At 36.1% G+C, this 20,037-nt stretch overlaps 1 long non-coding RNA gene across 1 annotated transcript; it reads right to left on the bottom strand.

Moving 5' to 3' along the window:
* Positions 1–9,249: 9,249 nt before the first annotated feature.
* On the bottom strand, positions 9,250–14,450 carry LOC127473825 (uncharacterized). The gene is made up of 4 exons (XR_007905603.1): positions 14,331–14,450; positions 13,541–13,662; positions 11,866–11,982; positions 9,250–9,452 (listed from the first exon to the last, which is right to left on the bottom strand). It is a non-coding gene; the product is annotated as an uncharacterized LOC127473825 (long non-coding RNA).
* Positions 14,451–20,037: the final 5,587 nt, after the last annotated feature.

The following is a 20,037-nucleotide window of genomic DNA, read 5'->3' on the forward strand; positions in this document are numbered from 1 at the left end:
GGGATTTTTCTAATAAGCTTTGAAGTCTGATAGACTGTCTTACTTAACCAACAGAAAACATCTTGAAAACATCTTGAAAAAAATTAAAAGTCTGCTACAGATAAGGGAGATCATTATCCTTTCCTGCCGCATTCTTTGTTACTTTTATCCAACCACAGACCCATTCTGCTCCCACATTCTGTCTTGCAACTCAGCCACCAGACAGTCTGAATTCCAGGAAGGAAGCACAGTTGTTCTCAAGCTAAGTGCATGTTAAATCCCACCTACTTGCAAGGCTAGCAACAAGGAGAAAAGATTCAGGGACCTCCTAGTGCAATGACCCAAAGTGAAATTCCACTCTCCTGTCTCTGAAATCCCCTCGCTCTCTCTCTTGCTTTTTTTCTCCTCTTATGAAAAATACTGGTTATTTGCTTCACTGCAAATATCTCCTCCTTCTAAGTAAAATATTAAAATTAAGGGTCTACACATGCTTAACAACTGCTCTGCTCTGTCAATATGCAAAGGCTTTATGATCAGTAATTCAAATGTGCTACCAGTGCCCCAATCTGTCCCACGAGAGGAGGTCTTAAGTTTAGAAACTTCCTGTCACTGTAATAGTTTGAAGAGCTCAAATAAGTTTGACAGGTTAAATAGCATAGTCCTATTCTGTCCTCACCCTAAATACTCTTTTACTGTGTGCTAAAAGACTGCAACTAAAAAACAAGACCAAAAACCCCACAAGAATAGAAAACCCCAGGGTGAGTACTTGCAAATTCCAGTACACAGGGATAACAAGCATCTTCACCAGAGTATTATACACAGGTAGAGGTCAATACCAACTTCACACAGACAGAGGCACAGGCATACATAAAAAGCCTAATGCCCTTGTATTCTACCTGCCAAGGAGTGAACACAATCACTGATGTACATTACTTTACACAATATTCTGCACTGCAGAATATTGCATCCCACTTTCCATGTAAATAGGTAACATTTCCCTATAACGTTCTATACAACAAGACCTTGTTATTTACTGGTTAGTCAGTTTTCTACTTAGGTGAATCAGCCTATGACAATTTGCAACTAAGATGAAACCAAGATTTATCTGTCAGGCCTGTCATCTTTTCTTACATGAGAGAGCTCCAAGCAGAACCATAAGAGTAGTGATTGTGAGCTAATCACATACTCCAGGGAGTTGTAATTCTTGAATACACTTCACACTTCCTGAGCTTCAACTTCAACAGCTGTAATTAGTTTGCAATAATTAGACCTTGGCAATGCTTATCCCTTAAGTCTGCCATATCTAAACATGCCAAAACCAGAAGTCACTTAGCACTCAAGTCACAGGATATTAGTGTCTGCCCCAATATTGTTTACCTCTTCTGCAGTAAGAGCATAGGGGTTTGACTTCATAACAGCTCAGACTCTTCAAAACTCCAAGAACTGGTTTTACAACTTTCATGTGAAATAGAACGAGCCTGTTTTCTTGTGGGCCCCTTGAAGCATGCTGGTAAGTTGAACGTTTTGGAGGATTTTTCCTTCTTTTTAACTTCTGGACTGAAGCAGTTTTAATTGCTACACACAAGCAGTTTTAATTGCTTCACACAGTAAAAACCACCCACATGATGAAAAGAGCGTTCCTCACTCCCCTTCCTTCCGTCAGAACACTTCCCTGCAGCTAGCTCTCGTTGGCACACCACCACAATCAAAAAGCAGAAGCTGTAACAGTTTTCAACAAAACAGATTTGCCTAAATAGACATTCATAAAGACTGGGTAACTGAACACCTACAAAAGAATATTCTTTAATTATTTGTGTTATTAGCTAGTAGCCCCCGTCTGAGCTAAACAGCCCTCTCCCGATCATGGCAAGTAATGTCCTCACAAAATATAAGCCTTGAATCCAGCCCAGGAAATTCAAGATGCTTTCGCAATTACTTGCTTCTAGACTTTTTTCTGATATCAAGATCTTTCATTCAAAAATACTTTAGACATATATGTTCAATGTTCAAGTCTTCAAGATAGTGTCACAAGTGAATAATCAGTGAAATTAATCTACAACAGAAAAAGAAGGGAGAAAGTAAAAGGATTTTCATTCAGCTGTTGGGAGTAGGAGATAAAAATAATAACGCGCAAAGTGTCCATTAACAAAAACTCTGCTCACTTTCTTCTGAGTGCCTCGAGGCCTAGACTTGTCTTTCAGAGAAGGGTGCCTACATGTTTCTAGATGTAGACAAGCACACAAATGGAAGCATATCAGAGAGATTTTTGCTGATGAAATTCCTCAGAAGTCAGGTAAATGATATTCCAGTTGTTGGTTCAGTGAGTCCATGAGATCTTTATATTCCGCTTATAGAAGTTTCTCCTTCTGTTTATTACAAAATAAAATTATTGCCCATAAGAATTTGGATTTGAATTAGCATCGTCTGACTGACAAACAAAACATTCAGAGGGAAGTGATTTTGAAAAGACCAGATATGTCATCTTGTTATACTAATATAGGCAAAGGCTTTAGAGTAGAGAATGGCCATCACAGTTGCTAATAGTGGTTGGTACAGTTGCTAATGACTAGAAAGGGCAAATAAAGAATATAAAAATAAAAAACTGTCTTTAAATCTTCTCATTTGAACATCTGGGAAATAAGAACTATCTTCTTCCTTGTAGCAGACTTCAAATATATTTGTCTTTGTAAATCTGTTTGCATTCTTGATGTATTCTTTAGAAAACAACAGTGCATTAAAAATGGGAGATGATGATGATTTAATGCCTTTTGAAAGAGATGTCCATAAAGATAAGTGTACAAATAGCTAATATTTATGTGTGAAATGCTGATGAAGGATTTCATTATTCATGAACAAATAACCTCTTCTTTCCATCTGGCATCATTTTATTGTGTCCAACAACGCTTTCCTTTAACAACTTAAATTCATGCTTGCTTATGCACTGCTTTCATCCACCTATGTGAATTTTAAACTATTAGTCGATATAAAGACATCATGACAGCCTGGCAGAAAAGTGAGATGAGTTAGATATAGCTGAACAATTTGCAAAGTGGCATAGAATATAACTTCAAAATAGCCCAGCAGACTATCAATAGCTCTTAACATCAGCCACTTTTTCAGCTGTTGGATTACAGACCCAAACTCCTCATTCTCAGATCTCCAGTTAGAGAGAGACCTGGACCTTGGGATATCACAAATCAGATAGAATGAAGAACTTGAGATCTTAACCACACCATATTTTCATTTCTCAATATAACGACTTTTGTCCAGCTTTGCAAAGACATTTATTTCATACCTGTTGTAGAGATGGAAATGCCCTACATATTCATCTTTATTATTTATGTTTTATTCATCATTACCTAACCAAACTTTATGGTACTCACCGCACACATTTTGTTGGGTTTACTGATTCCATATACTATTCTAAAGATTACCATATATAATATAAAAACCATTTCCAAACACATCCTCATCCTTTTTTCTATGAAGTGGATTTCATCGGTATGAAATACCATTAAGTAACAACGGATGGTTAGGTTTCCATCATAAAATAAAATTCCTTGCCTTAGACCTCAGTTTTGTCATTTTCAAAATAACCTAATATATAATAATTACACATATAATTGCAAACAAAATACAAACTTGGTTGAAACAAGCTAAAATATAACAGCTTATCGAGTCATTCAAGAAAATCAGAAAAAGACCAAAAAGTGAACACCCCGATAAAGCCTTTCTTAGTAGTTTGAATTTGACCTCTTCAAGAAACACCAGACTCCTTGGGCCCCTGGAACAACAGCCCTTGCTGTGGATACTGAGTAGGGGGGATTCTAAGGCATTTTTGATGACATCATCTTAACAACAATTCAGGATGAGAACAATACAGAGAGACATCTTTTCTTAGTATATTCTGTGCTCTGGTAGTTTTGGTCAAACAGGAGCAAATAGTCTTTGAATTAAATATGCACACTGACGTATTACATGATTTTTCATTATGCTTTGCTTTTAAGAAAATAAAGAAGCACTAGACAAGAAGAAATAATCACTGGAGATCTTAAATTAAGTCACGCTTCTGAGAGCAGAAAACAATGAAAGGAGCTATAATCTGATTATAACTAATTCAACACAGTCAAAGATGGAAATTTTCTCTGTAAAAATAGCTCTCTATGTCATCTAAATTAACAGTCTCTCACCTTGAAGCAGAAACTAGAATTTCCTCACATTCCAACATTGTAGAACAAGATGAAATTGAAAGACATTACTACCTCTAAATAGAAATTGTTTTATTTACCTATCTTGGTTAGCATTTTTCAGTTTCTCTGATAAGAACCTTATTAAATTGACCTTATTCATGTCCAATATACCAAAACATTTTTTTCATGGCTTTTATGAATGCCATGTGTTCTTAAGACAATCACAATCAGTCATACATTTCCTCCCTTCAAATCTTTCTGGGGTGACCCATCTGATCTTTCCACTCCCTGCAATGATGGCAAGTCTGCCTGAGCAGGCACAGGTGCTTAATCATTGCCTGGTCTGTTCAAAAACTCCTTTGCAGTCCTCTTACAGATTTAAATTATCCCAACAGTTTAAACAGCCACTCCTAAATACCATTGGGTATTCCAAGAGCATGTTCCACTTGGCAATATTCTTCCTCTCTCAGTCATCACTGAATTCAATGAAAACATTACAATCACTTGTAGTGATTGGTGCTATTATATTCTGTGTAGCTACATCTAACCTAATTACATGAATATTTATTATCTCAAGTGTGACCTTTCTGTTGCTTATTTCAAGCAGAGTCATTTTGAATAGCTGCTGGTCCTCTACAGGTATTTTATTATACACAGAATGTTCTTATACCCACAACTAGCCTGTGACCAAAACTAAAAGACAGCTAAATGTAAATGCCTTTTTTTTTTTGAATGAGAACGTAAATGGTGTAATTTCTTCAGATTACTTACACATAGCAAAAAAACAGCTAAAAAATTCAAGAACATCAGAAGGTTACTGTGTTCTCCCCATGAAAGATATGGGGGAAAGAAACCCTAATTATTAAAGTCACATTCTAGGCATAAAGCCTGCACAATATAACTGATAGATAACAAGTCAGTTCTAAAATTTAAGAGAAAAACCAAGAGCATCAGATGCTTATTCGTTATATTTTTCTTAAAAATGAAGTACAACAATTATAGGAGTATTCCAAAATTACTTATTTTACAAAATTTAAACTCTACATAAAATAACGGTAAGCTATTTACCCCAAAAATAATACATCTTTTGCCTACTGAAATTCTAATTCTAGTGTATCATAAAAAGCTAAAAAACAACACAGAAATAATTTCTTTGCTAAAAGTTATTAATAAAATAAATAGTAAAACATGTAAATGTGGATAGATCCCTTTTTTTGGTTATGTTTATTTAGTAAAGACCTGCATCAGACCAGTTGGGCAGTACGACAAGTTATGTTTACAGAAAAGACTTCTTATCCAAAAATATCACCTTTGAATGGAAAACAAAACAAATACACAAAACTAGTGGTAGTTAACAGGCAGTATCTGGGTTTGACTTTCATCAAGTAAAATGGAAGAAAGAATCTGTCCACACAACAGTCCGCCACTGGACACATACCACAGTGATCCAGGCTTACTGATGTGAAGAAAAAAAAAAAAAAAAAGGGAAGTGGAAAGGAGGATGGAGAGGTGAATGAATGGCTTGCTTTGACTTTGTGATGTACACAAAATGATGAAATTTCCATGTCAAGATATTTATATATGAAGATTACAACCAGTCTATACCACAGTCCAAAAGAGAGGAAGAGAGATGAGCAAAGGTTAATTCTCTGTGCCATCAGAAAGTATCAGCTTTGGAAGAGCAGGGCCTGCAAAGCACAAAGCTTCTATAACTTTGAAATATCTATGTACCACAGTGCACAGTAAGACAGAGTCATCTATTTGTAAAACCTGTATCCACAGTTGATGACAAATGTTTCCTGTCTATATATGCAGAAAGATAAAGCAAAGAAAGGATCACATAATATAGTAATTTCAAATTTGCAAATGGTCTATGCAAACTAATTATTGCAGTAGGAGCCCTGGACACAGGAGAAAAGATGGATCAGCAGAAATGAAGCACAAATGAAAGTACAAATGAAAGTACAATACAATTTCACAGTACAAATGAAAGTACTAATACAATTTTTTCCTTTAGCAGAATCATTGGATACAATTATTGAAGTAGATAGTGGGATGCCTTATTAGGCATCTGTAGATGATATATCTCTAGATGATAATATATTGCATACTTTCCCACAGGTACAGAAGAGTTGGGCATATCTGAAAACCTGTGAATTTCGCTTCAGTGTAAGCTCAATGAAAATGCAAAGAAAGGTGTAAGAGGAGCAATAGCCCTTCTAGTCAGTCTCCTATTCCTGTGGCCTCTTCTCAGAAGTCAAATAACTCCCTGTGCATCCGATTGTGCAGAAATACAGCTTCCTGGGGAATCCTACCACAAGGCTTTTCCTCTTCACTTCTAAGCATTTCAGATTGAGCTGAGCCACAGGTATATGGAGCAGACACATCTTTAACTCTGATGTCCTGATGGTCCTTATAGGAACAGAGCTATGCAGGAGGTGCAATGTGAGAAGGATGGGGTCTGCTGTGCTGCCAGGTTCAAATTTTGTGAAAAAGCAGCTGTGAAAAAGTCATCCTCTCTCTAAGCCCCTATTTTTCACTAGAGATTGCTCTGATGCCATCACAGTCAGACTGTGCCAATTTCTGTGAAGGTAATTTATCCTGACCTTTTAATGGGGTTAGGTGACAGATTAAACCAGAAATACCTGCATGTCTTCTCTTCCCTTAACCCTAACTGTACAAAAACTCAGTGTTTCGTGACATGACTCATGTGGGTGAAAAAAGAAAGGATTTGGAAATTATTAGAGGCTTCCCTTCCTTCCTTTGCACCTTGCAGAGTACAAATTTGCACTTTCCATGCTCTTCTCAACCCTCTCCTCTTTTAGCCTTTCTACAAAGGATAGAAAGCAATGGGACACAGCATATTCCACTCACTCATTACTAAAGATTTTGTCAGTCACAAGTCACATCCCAGTACAAATTTCGAATATGTTCTTTTGGCATATATTGAAAAAGATCCCTATTAACATCCCCTGAGTAGTTACTATCTTTACATTTTCCTTTGTCGTGACACAGACATGATGCAAATTTCTACTCCCTTTTGGTATTTGTCTGCTGGGCACATTCAGACTGTCTGGGCAATGACCCTTTAGCGAAGTGACTCACAGCTTAAAAGGTAAAATGCAATTTCATTATTTTTGGTGCTGTGAGTAAAAATGCACAGAATTCAGCAAAAGGTATACAGATGTGTACTGGAAGACAACAAAAGCTCTGCACTCTGTTCAACCAGCTAAACTTTAACAGAATCACAGAATATGCCAAGTTGGAAGGGACCCACAAGGATCATTGAGTCAACCCTTAGACCTGCACAGGATCATCCCCAAGAGTCACAGCATGTGCACAAGACTATTGTAAGAAACAACTGATGAACTGCCAGGTTTGGGGCTGTGGCCACTTCCCTGGGGAGCATGTTCCAGTGCCCAGTCACTCCTCTGGGTGAAGAACCTTTTTCTAATATCTAACCTAACATCTTTAGTCCTTTAGACCCATAACCACTATTTCCTGAACCTTTTTCTTATTTCCTTGTCAGGTTCAGAGTGATTTGTTTCAACGCTCTTCCTTGTAGCTGTACAAGACAGATTTAAACTGACTAGCACATGATTCCTTTTATCCATAGTGTCTTTATAGTCTTCAGTTCATTTTCATTTCCCTATCATACTTATTTCCTTTATTTCTTTGTTCTTCTTTAGACAGGTAGAAGTGAGTAGTATTTACTTTACTTGCTTATATAACTGATTTCCTCAGCTATCCAAACAGTGGCAAGATTATGATATTCTTTAGTAGACAGATATTTTGCTGGTCAGTACCCATAAAAACATTATCAGTCTCTCTTTTCCTTGTTTTCTTATCACTTGCTGACCATGGATTTGTTACTCTTTTTCCACCAGTGACTGCAGTAGCACTTTACTGTGATATTTTACCATGAACATTAATAAGACACGTGGTACCATGAACACTTGTGGCTTCCTGCACCTGTGTTGCTTCTTATTAGCTTTAATGGTAGTTCACTATGATGAAAAATTATCTAAGAACACAACTCCAAGATCCAGAGGAAATGCAATTCTGCTGTGTCAAATTCTTTCCAGTAACAGTGTGGTACTGGTGTGATATTAGTGTGATATTAATATATGTGGGAAACTAGGATGGGCTGTCACAGAGCCCCAAGTGCAACAGGAACAGCCAGACCCAGACTAGCCGTTTGTAACTGTTATTCCCTGCGTGCATTACCCAGAACACACACACAGCATTAGAATCCTTTTGAGCATCTGAAGATTAATTTATGCCACTATCACCCACCTGCTTACACTTTAGTGACCGTGAGGAGAAAAACTGCAGTGGCATTGATAAGATCCAAGCCAATATATTAAGACTGCCATTCAGCCTAACCTTTGTGGGTTTAAAGGTGTGTATTGTAAGCCTTTGAGAAGAGGTGGAACAGAAAAACTTTAAATATAATGCAACTTCGTGAGGATTTTATAGTTCTTATTCTTCTACCCTCATTTAAAACCTTACTTTTGTAAACCAATTAAGAATCTCCCATCTTTGAGTTCACCCGTTAGGCCTGTTTTTCATCTGTTCCTGTGTTTGTTATTGATTCTGCAGAAAATCAGGTATTATTACTCTGACACAATAAGAACTCCTTTAGGACCACGGATTGCAAGTTTGGTGCTGGAGCATAGTTCATGTACCTTGAAGAGCATCTGCCTCAGCTCCTCAGCTCAGTGGCTAACAAAACACAGGGGGTCTCTATGTTACAGAACAGGACCAGATGAAACAATGGCTGCCAAAGAGCCTGATGGTCCTGGCACCTGAGCTACGCCAGCTATAGAATGAACTGCCTGCCTGGTTTCTTCCTACTTTCACTAGAACATGCCGTTGTGAGCATTAAAAGGGTAGCGCAATTCAGGCTCCTCAAAGCCTCAATGTTTTGGCCCTCTGCCCACATTATCCTCAAGACAGTCACTACATATCTGTGGAAAGAAATGAAATTACTAATTTCAAATCGCTTAGCTTAGCAAGACTGCAAAATCCTCACTGTAAATTGAATTCTTTCCATTTGCTACATTTTTCAGGAGGGCTCTGTGTTTGGGTTCTAATTAACAATATCATTATTCAGAAAACAAATATCAAAACTCTCTTTCCATGTGGTCTCAGACCTTGCTCTTGTGTGATTCTGGGCAGCAGTCTTTGTGCCTCCCCAGGGTTACAACCCTGTTCTTGTATGTGGCCTTAACATCTTGAGAAGGGAAAGGATAAGAACTATGGGAGCAGCATCAAGCAAACCTGCTCAGAAAGAAAAAGGAAATTGTAAAAAAAGAAAAAAAATAAAGAAAAGAAAGAAAAACCATGCAAAATGCAAAGCTTACAAATCCCTTGTACAAACAAATAAATAAATGAAATAGTACTAATGGATGAGTGACTAAAAGACAAAAGTTTATCAGCCTCAGTTGCATCAGGAACTTCCAATTTCACACTCTGACACCTCACATTACTGAAGAAAAAGATATAGACTTGTGCATTAATCAGAAGAAAGTTAAACATAAATGTTTCCCCCATTTCCACCTGCAATTTGTTATTTGAAAAAATATACTGAGAACAGTAGGAACTGGCATTAAAATAGAGATAGAATGACATCTACTGTTAGGAACTGGCTTGTTTCACTACTGAAAATGTTTTGGATTTTTCTTCCTTTCCTCAAAGTATTTTAAAGTGAGGCTTTTGTTAGTAGTCATAGGGTTTAGCTATTGGACAAGGAATAAGCAATAGAGCAATAAGTTCCCCAAATGAAAGTCTTCTCTGTAAAATTTTAAATAATTATCTACCAAATTCAAAACAACTACAGAAACAGCTTAATATGTTTCAGATATCCAATATTAATGCTAGGAGATAAATAGATGCTCTGTTTCAGAACTACCAGCAACTGAAAAAAACCAGTGCAATTTTGCACTGGATGCAGGTTTCCATAGTATATTTAACAAGAATACTGACAATTAGAACTATGATAATTAGAACTAAGTCTCTTATTGAAAAATTACTTAAGCAGTTGAATTTTACAGTGCAGCATCACTTCATAAAGTGATAATCATTATCTTTTTCTCTGGATTAATTTAATGCATTACTGTTCATTTTCTTTATGTAAACTTCCCAGCTCCTTTTTTTAGTGATTCCGTATATTTTCACGTAAACAAGACATAATATTCCAAGTTTTTTTGCTCCTACTGCTTTTTTTTAACCAACCTAGGACAAACGTCAGTGATATAAAAATCTGAGAACGTCCTGAGATTTTGTCACTGAAACATCTCAGTCTTAAACGAACACTGTTCTCTGCGCTATACATGTCTTCTGCTCTCTCCCCTTACGGATCTTCTCAGTATGTGTGGCCCTTTCCCCTGTTAGCAGTGATACTCTGCGGCTGATTCTGCCACTACAAACAAGTCAATCTTGCTCACTTTCTATCTGCAAAAGGAATAGTCACTCGGTTTATATCAGAACCACACATTAGCTATTCAAGAGTACCATTTGATGAGGTTCTGTATGAGAGTCTTTCCTACATTTTAAATGGACTTTCTCTTCTATTTCAATGTATATGTGTTTCACAGGCCTGATCCGGTATGTGGATTCTCCAAGTTGCGTATATTTTTGTCCTGTGCTGCTGTTTCAGATGTTAATAAAATTTTTATTGCATAATTGACTCTTTTTAACATCTCTATTTACAGGTCCACACAAAAACGTAAAAACATAAATCTTTTGTTATGTAAATAAAGTCTTTAAGATGAAAATTAGGAGGGTCGAAGCTATGTCTGACTTCATACATCACAAGGATTAATTTTTTCTATAGTTAACTATTTCTATTGAGTATTTTGAAATAGAGATAGAAGATGTAAGGGTAAAATACAATAGGTTTACAGGAATATAATACGACATAATAGGATGTTCCATTAACTCTTAATGATTAAAGCCATCGTAACTTAATAATTTCTAGTTTTAAATAAGTATTTCTGATGCTATTATGGAAACAGACCAACAACAATAGACAGATTTACTGAAAATTTACCTTATGCTTTATATTTCATAAAGTCATCTCCTCCAGTAACCTGCCTACTATTTTCTCTCAAAATTGATTTCTATATTCCAAAAATAAGGGATATGTTAGGATAACTGCCATGTGGTCATTCATTGACTGTTCCAATAGATTTGTCAGGAAAAGTTTAATGTAGTTAAGGGTAGAAGCATTTTAATGGTTTCCCTATTTAACGGGCTCCAGGCAGGCACAATGTTTTTACAGAAAACCGAGTGACAGTCTAAAAAAATACTAGTTACATCAGTGAATGCATACTGCCTTCTTTAAAACTGCTCCAATGTAGGTTAAAGTCCCATTTTAGCCCCAAAGAAAAAAGAGATTTTCCCCTCAGCTTAAGTCAAAAACACAATGTCACTGAGTTGAACCTAGGTCCTTGCCTGGCTTTCTGGATGTACCTACAGTTTAAAGTATTAACTACAGCTTGTCAAAAAAAGACCAAATGCCCTCTAACTTTTGGTTAAACCCACTCACCATTTCTGTAAGTCATCATGAGTGAGACTGTAACACCCCTCTCCTATGGAGTGTCTGTGGCCTTTATTCCATCATGCCTTTACCCTTTAGCACAGCTAAACACAGGAAAAGGATTTAAAAAACCCCAAACATTTCAGTTCTTACCTTTTCTGGCCAAGACATCCTAAGTGGGTTTCCAGAGTTTGTTCCAAACTTCACACAATGGCTACAGCCGCCACCATGAGCTTAGTTCTCAATTTCATTTTCAGAAAAATCTATAAACTAAAGCAGGATAAAATAAGTTCATTTTCTATGACGCAGATATAAAAATATATGAAGAAAGCAATTATAATGCTTTTTGCTTTAAAAATTTATATTTCAAACATAATTTTCCACATGATTTAATAACTTTGCCTATTCTCTTCCTGTTTAGAGATGGCTTCTAAGGTTGCTTCCAATCCAAATTATTGTATGATTCTATGGCAACTTCCTTGAATGATTTGCAAAAAGAAATTGTTTTACAGAAATAACATTTTAAAGTACGAGATTAAATTAAATAACACTAGAAAGCTCAGGATATTATAAAGAAAAAAATACAGGCTTTCTCAGCGGACTATTCTTCAGTAATTGTTCATTACGTGATTTTCAATAGGGAAACAACATCAAGTCCATTCCTAATGCATGTACTTCTTTGTACTTATAGGACCAACAATGACATTATTATGGATTTATCAGCCAATGCCACACTAAGTGTCATATTAATCCTTGCAGTTTAGAGCACTGTACGGCTTCCTGCTGTTTTTAAAAGTAAAAAAATTGCACTAGTTTAATTAAAGTATTCTGATTTCCAGTAGGTAAAATGTATGCAAGTCTCATAATGAACTAAAGTATGACAACTAAACACCATAAGATTTTGAGGGGAATTGTTTGAAATCCTTCTCTGCATCCATGCAGCTCATTGTAGCAAAAAAAAATGTCTTTTTCTAGGACAGCCACATATCCCCCTTTTTCTCATTAAGGTAGCTCTGAACAGTTGAGGATCCAACCTGGCCTGTGAGCATGCTAATAAATATTTGATTCAGCCATATGTACCTTCAGATAGAAAGCCAGGAATTAAGAGTGCAAATGCTTTAAACTAGTTAAGGCTGAAAAAAAAAAAATCTCATTCTCTTTTCCATTAAATCTTCTATTTTACTAATAACAAAACCAAAGACATTCAATTAGTAGCAAAAAAAAAAAACAACAAACAAAAAAACTCAAAAAAAACCAACCCAACAAAAAAACACCCATGAGAAATCAGAAGTTCTATTTCCATCAGAACACTGAATAAGTGGAATCCATATTTACTATTACTTATTTACTATTACTTATTTAAGTTTTCAGCATCTTCCCTAGTTACCTGCTTAAAGAATAAAGAATTGCTGAACTAAGCTATGTACATTTTGAGCATATAAAAAAGCCTGTCACCAAAAGCAAACCACAGATGAGAAATGTGAGGAAAAATGAGATCATAACTTAAACAATAAAATAGATTTCTTTACTTAAGAAGTTATTCTCCCTTCATAATATTCCACTCATAAAAACAAGATTTAAAACACTACTACTGACACTGTCAATGGATACAGGGTAAAAATGTTATATCCAAAGCATTCCTTTTACTGTGACTCAGGTTTATAGAGAAATAAAAAGTCTAATAATCTCTTCCATTAACTCTTTTCTCTATCAAATTTTTAAATACTGTTGAAAATGAAAATTACAACTCTAGCGAGCAAAGTCACATTGTGCTACATTTAGCAGCTGAAGACAGACATTGTACAAGATTTTGGATACTGTGGAGTACCATGGCAAAAAGAAGAACGAGCTTGCTGCATGCATCGCTTGGTTTCACTGCCTGCAAACGAGATCTGTGGTTGTCTGAGCATCAGGACAGCGGGCATCAGTAATAAGGTACAAGATGTTATCCTAAAGGGAATGATCAAAACATCACTGTTCAGGGATAGTGTAATTCCTTGTGACATCTGGGCTAAAATTACATTACCATGGTAGGATATACACTAGATTTGATTTAATATCTTCAAATGCATTTCAGGTAAGCAAGGCTCAAAGTCTCAGAGAGACGATTCTGCCTGGTGTTGCCAAGGTCCCTTTCTTCTTGAGGAACCAGAGCAACCGAAAGAATGATTCCCTTCATTAAGTTCTGCTCTATTTCCTTAGAGAAGCTAAGTGCCAACAACAAAAATAATGGCATATGGTAACAATTTTTTAATCTGTATATTTTTGTTCTTTGCTCTTGGTCTCTTGGTTTCTATTTTATTAACTACACACTCTCAGTGAACAGTGATCCATCAGCACTGTTTTAAACTGGTGAAGTAACACTCAATAGTTACCTAAGATTAAATCAGAACAGCTCCTCACCCAGTCTGTGTTACCTCCTTGTCTTGCCAGCAGTGCAGTTAGACAGATATAAAGATGTATATGGAAATCAAAATAAAAATCACTTTTCAAAATATCAAACCATGGGATGGCAACTGACAAGAGAAATAATGAAATGCTACCTGTGTTGCATTATTCATCAATTTCCAAATGCACGTACCCAGGCATCCTGCAAATACTTATTCAGTAAAACTTACAATTCTTTCTTCACCACAAGTCCAGGTGACATCCTTAGGGCAAGAGACCACTGCCTCACCGGAAACAGAATGGAAACACTGACACCATTCACATATTGATGAATGCTTCTTCACTCTGCACTGTGACCTGCTGCCCAGTCTCCCAGAGCACAGGGTTGTTGACTGAAACTAGAAAGAAGCCATTAGCAATAACTCAGACTTAAGAATGCTGCAAATACCATCCACACTAAAACACTGAACAAAGAAATTCTGTAAAACCAATCATTCTCTCCAGCTCAGCCATCACCTAAAACAAGGCCATTTCACCACTCTTCCTGTTTAAGGGTAGTCTCTGTGCCCTTATTGGTGCAGAAACAGCAACAGTAGCCACAGCTAGCAGTGCTAAACAAGCAGCTTTTTGTAGTTCTCCTGTCCATCTTTGTAAGCTACTAAAACAGAGCAATAAATGTGCATATAGAATATGTATATGTCATGAACCAAGCACAAGAAAAGTACATACATGCAGAAGAAAATTAATGATACCAGGGATATTAAAAACTGTAACCTCAGGTTCACATATTTCCAGTAAGCCTGTCTGGTAGTGAATTACATTTCCCATCTCAGTAATTAGTATCCTACAGGTATTTGTTTTACTGCAAAAACTTGCATAAATCATGAAAAGATTAAATGTAATTATCATTATTTCCATCTTTGAGGCAAGGCCTTTTCATAAATAACTATGTTGCAACGTAAAACTGGAGGCTTTATACAGTTGCCCTATCATTCATAATTATGAGTAGTACAATCAGCCATAAGAAAAATCTTCACGTGCTTACTAGATAGAGAAGACTAATTAGGACATTTTAACCAAAAATGCCACTAAGCATCATGCTTACTGAGGTAATTAAAGCACTGATGGTACTGAGGTATACGTTGTCTTCCAAATCTGAAAAAGGCACAATGCTGACAAATTTACATCATATTTACACCATACGGTCTTCAAATAAATTTACAGGAATTTAATTATGTGTGCCAGACCTTCACGTTAAAGACACTTCAATCTATGCACTCAGTGTCAACAAACCTGAGTTTTTTTCTCACCCTGTTCTCAACAAGATTAACACTGTGCAATTTAAGGTGGGACCTTCAATGTAAAACTACTGTCATCAAGACCTCTGCCAATGTGACAAAGACTCCTTTCTACCTGAAATTCAGGAAGACCTTTCTCTTCACGTGGAAGAGGTTAATGAATAGACTTATTGACAAGATGCAGACTCAGGGCAGACAATGGCATCAACTTCCATCTCCTACTCATTAAATTTTCAGAAGCAATAATTTCAGATGGAATTGACTTTTCCTGTACTTTATGCTTGAAGGAGCTGCCTCCAAATAACTGAAAGCCTGGGTTTGTCATATCTCCCTTTGAAAAGCTAGTTTTTGTTCTAGCATCCCCATAAACAATACACAAACCAGCTGCCCAGGTGGTGTGTTGAGAATACCATTTATCATACTGACAGAATGACACTATTCTCCCATTTCTTCATCTTCCTTTGTCCACCTGCTGACTCTCATCTTCTTCTTCAACTTGAAGGCTATCTTCTGTTCTATTTCTAATACTGTATAAAATGTAGGCCATGCCTGTAGCTCATGGGTACTGCTCGTATGCAAATAATGTGCTATAATAATAGTAAAGTCATGGTTGAGGTCAAATCTCTTTGTATATCTTTGTATATCTTAAGAATATTTCACTGATGGGGAAGATAAATATCCTCATCCATGCTGAAGAACAAAAAGAGAAGGAACTGTTCTATCATTTAATGGTTCACAAGGACTAGTAATAGTTTATAAATCTATACCCAAGAACCCCACCTAAAACATTCCTAGTTTCAGCTTAATCTTAAGGACTGTTTGTTTGAAGAATTGAAAAGCTTATTAAGAAAAAGTCTACCTAAAAAGTATTTTTTAACTTTTTTAAGATAGACTGTTTATTTCCCAAATATGTTTTTTTCTCCAGACCAAGTCACTTGTGAAAAACAGAATTTAAAAAAAAAAAAAATCTCTTTTGGTAGGCAAATACCCCATTATAAAAACATACTCAATATACATTAGTGATCACATTTTGATTTCTGTAGAAAAGAAATTTCAACATAAAAAAAAGGGTATCTTAGAAGACTTTTCCAAGCATTTTAAGTTTCAGCTTTACTTTTCATTCTGGCCAATTTTGTTGAAATGCATGCAGCACTCAAAAATGTACTGCTTTTTGTTTGTTTGTTTGGCATTGACAAAATACTAAACCAACCAATACTGCCAAAAGATGGAAAAAACTGAATCTCTTTCTGGTTGAGAATGTGGAAAGTTCTCAACCATGAGACAGAATTAGAAAGGACAGTAAATTATAACTGTCTCCTCCTAAACAGCCCATGAAATTATTTTTCAATACAAAAAGCTTTTAGAATTATTCCACATTTGTGTCCCAAGTATGATTCCCCAAGGGTAAAAATGCTCTTTTGTGGTTTATTCTAAAAGAGGACAATATTGGCATACATTCTGCATACATACTTTTAATTTTTGGACAACTGCATACTCTGCAAGCACAATGGAGGTGAAGTGGCTCTGTCTCTTCTCAGAGAGCAACTCCTGAGAAATTCTGTCCTGACCTACATAATTGAACAAAAGTTTCCAAGAAAGATGATAATTTAAATCAACCAGTTTTTTGGTATACAAGTTCCAAGCAATGTTTTCTTCAGCAACTTGGCCACATGTAGGTGCAGAGTAAGGACTGAAGCAAAGAAGGATCATAAATAAATGTGAACAGAGAAAGAAGAGACACCAGAAAAATACTAAAACAAGTTGATCTCCTGTTTGTCATGAGTATATCTGATGAAGGACATTCTCTTCCTACTAATCTGAGTTTGGCTGGGAATTCTATAAGGATGTTGAACTTATAAAAATTCTGGAATAGATTAGAAGTCCCAGTTTTTCAAGGACTTGGAATGCCTTTGCAGGGTCCAGCTGGGGTCCTCACACCATGTGTCATTTTTGTTTCTGACTGATCACCTGTCAAGAACACCTAATCTCTTCACATTTGTTTTAATCTCCAGTCCTTGTCTGAAGAGAATTCTCTATGTAAGTTCTCACTCCTCTTGACATTGCCAAAAATATTATTAGCTTTTAGCAGGATATAATTTCCTCCTTAAAGTGTTATAACAGCAGGCGTTTCAGATAGGCATGGGAAACCAATAAACCCAATTGTCAGGCAGGGAAGGTTAAGGAGAAGATCATTAAAGAACAGTTACTGCCTTGTAAATTCTATTTCTTACCCTGGATAAGAGTAAACAGGAATTGGATATTCTTGTGACTTCCAAACTAGCTTCAGGGTAGTGCCCTAGAGCTCACAGGGATCAATAGTTCTGGTTTTGTCACTGTGCTATGAACACAGTCAGCAGCAGCTCAACAAGTCCTCTGATGAGAGAAAGCCTATTTAAAAATTACAAAATCTGTAGTCATAATTACCACAAAGCAACAAATGTAATTTTATTTTTTTAAAGAGATTTTTAGATCAAATAATGTTGTCCACTAATGTTACCTTGTTCACTCTGCTATGTTTCATAATTTAGTAAACTAGCACCAATGTCATATATGTGAAGTGCATTTCACATGCTGTTATGCATAATAACGCATATGGAATGCTTCATTTAAGCAATCAGATACAGTTATTACTAGTCATTTATTTTGCCTTTTGTTATTGATTGCTTTTTATTTTGCCAACTGCGATAAATTAATCCTGCTAACAATTTTCTTGCAAGATTATCAATTAGAAATTTTTGGTCAAGCAGCATATATTAGATGCTTTTCACTGGGAGAACACATTCAGTAAAAGGATTTCATATTTTCTAAAAGCCTACCCAGTATCACAGATTCAGAGATACAGAAGGTTGCAGTAGGTTCTACTTTTAACCATATATTAACAAGGCCCAGGTTCAAAAGCTGGTCTTTTTATCCCAAAAAAAGAGCTTTTCTATAGAACAGAACAATTATTATCTCTGGAGAAGTCAGGAATTAGAACCTGTTATAACACATGAAATCCATACTAAAAAGTATAGATTTTTTTCTTTGCAAGGTGAATTAGTTGACAGAAGCATGCTGCCAATAGAAAGACTAGGCACATTTACTCATTAAGTCATTAATAATAAATATTGCTTCAGTTTCATGTTCTGATAGCAGCAGTGAGCGCTGGAATTCCAACTGTTCATTTCCTGAATTCTGTATTTCAATGTACTTTAGTTCATGTTATTTCTCATTGTACTCTTAATTTCCATTCCACAGAACACATTTAACTTTCAGAGATTCATTGACCTAATTTTGCACAAGCATTTCATTTAAGTATCTACAATTCACATAAATAACAAGGCAAAAAATGCATTCATAAGATATTTTTTCTTGACATATAATCCGAAAGAGAATATTGGGTACTTTGAAGTATCTTGTAAAGGTTCACTGAGTGGACGCAGATCTTACTAAGAAGCTGCAGTTAAGACTACATTTAAAAACTGAAACATTTGCTGGCAAGTAAAAAGAGGAAAATATAAGCTGTTGATACTTCTGTCTTAAACTCAGACCTAACATTGAAAAGCGGTAAGAAGGTGTGATCAAAAAAACAGTGAGCACAAGAGTGAGACCACCACATTTGAAAAGCCACCTCCACATCAGCCTTGGCTACTCACTCACACTTTTGCTTGTCTTAAGAGGACAAGTCTAATTGGTCCATCAGAATGATTCATGGTTTGAACCCAACACCAGTCAGGTGTTGGACATGTAAAGGTTTAAAAGGTTACCAGACCTCACTGGAATTATTAAAGGAATTAGGACACACTTTGCTTTCAGCTTCAGCCTACTGGGAAGATAATGTTTTAGCCTACAGAACCCCAATTTCAATGCACCAATACACAGTAACTCCCTGCAATGACCTGCGCAAGCTCCAGTGAGAGAACACATTCAGAAATCTTCCCCACACCAAAATATTCTTGCTTACCCATGTTGAAAGGGAATAAAATAACCCTTGGTAGATATAAAATCAGTCAGTTTTTTATTTAAAGCAGTATCTTAGAAACCATCAGGAGATCACAGATTCCATTCATCATATATAGAGTTTTACATCTTCCTAAAGGTACTGGAGGGCATGCATAATTCACAAGGAAGATATATTCAATAAAACATTCAAAACATTATGCAAACACACAGCAAATAAGACTTTATTTGCTCCTTTTGTGTCATGCTCTCTTTCACCTCAAAAATACTTAGTATAATTTTGGATCCAATATTTCTGAGGTGTTATTGTTGTTCTGCTACCTTCCCTGAGTAAATTACATATAGAGAGTATCAGTGGATGCTTACTTGCAGCTAGAATCTCAGCAAGAAATATATGCAATGAATTCACTGTCCAGAGATTTATGCAATTCTAACCAGAAAGTGTCATAATAAAATGTTTACAATGGAAAACGAAAAATCTTGGGCTTTTCACCGTATCAGGATGGGACATTTGCCACTTGGCAGAGCTAAATTTTGATGAATGTTTATGACTTATTCTACTGGAAAATGAATGATAGGCTGTAACAGTTTTTGTGTATATGTCACAATTCCTAACCGCACTATGATGGGACTATTCGTGTATAACAGTTAATACAGCAGAGCTGGAGCTTTTCCTGCCTCAGTAGATAGTGGAGTTTTC

The sequence above is a fragment of the Manacus candei genome, unplaced genomic scaffold (genome assembly GCF_025592945.1).
Source record: "Manacus candei isolate 608988 ecotype Guabito, Panama unplaced genomic scaffold, ASM2559294v1 h1tg000037l, whole genome shotgun sequence".
In the NCBI taxonomy this organism is placed as follows: Eukaryota; Metazoa; Chordata; class Aves; order Passeriformes; family Pipridae; genus Manacus; species Manacus candei.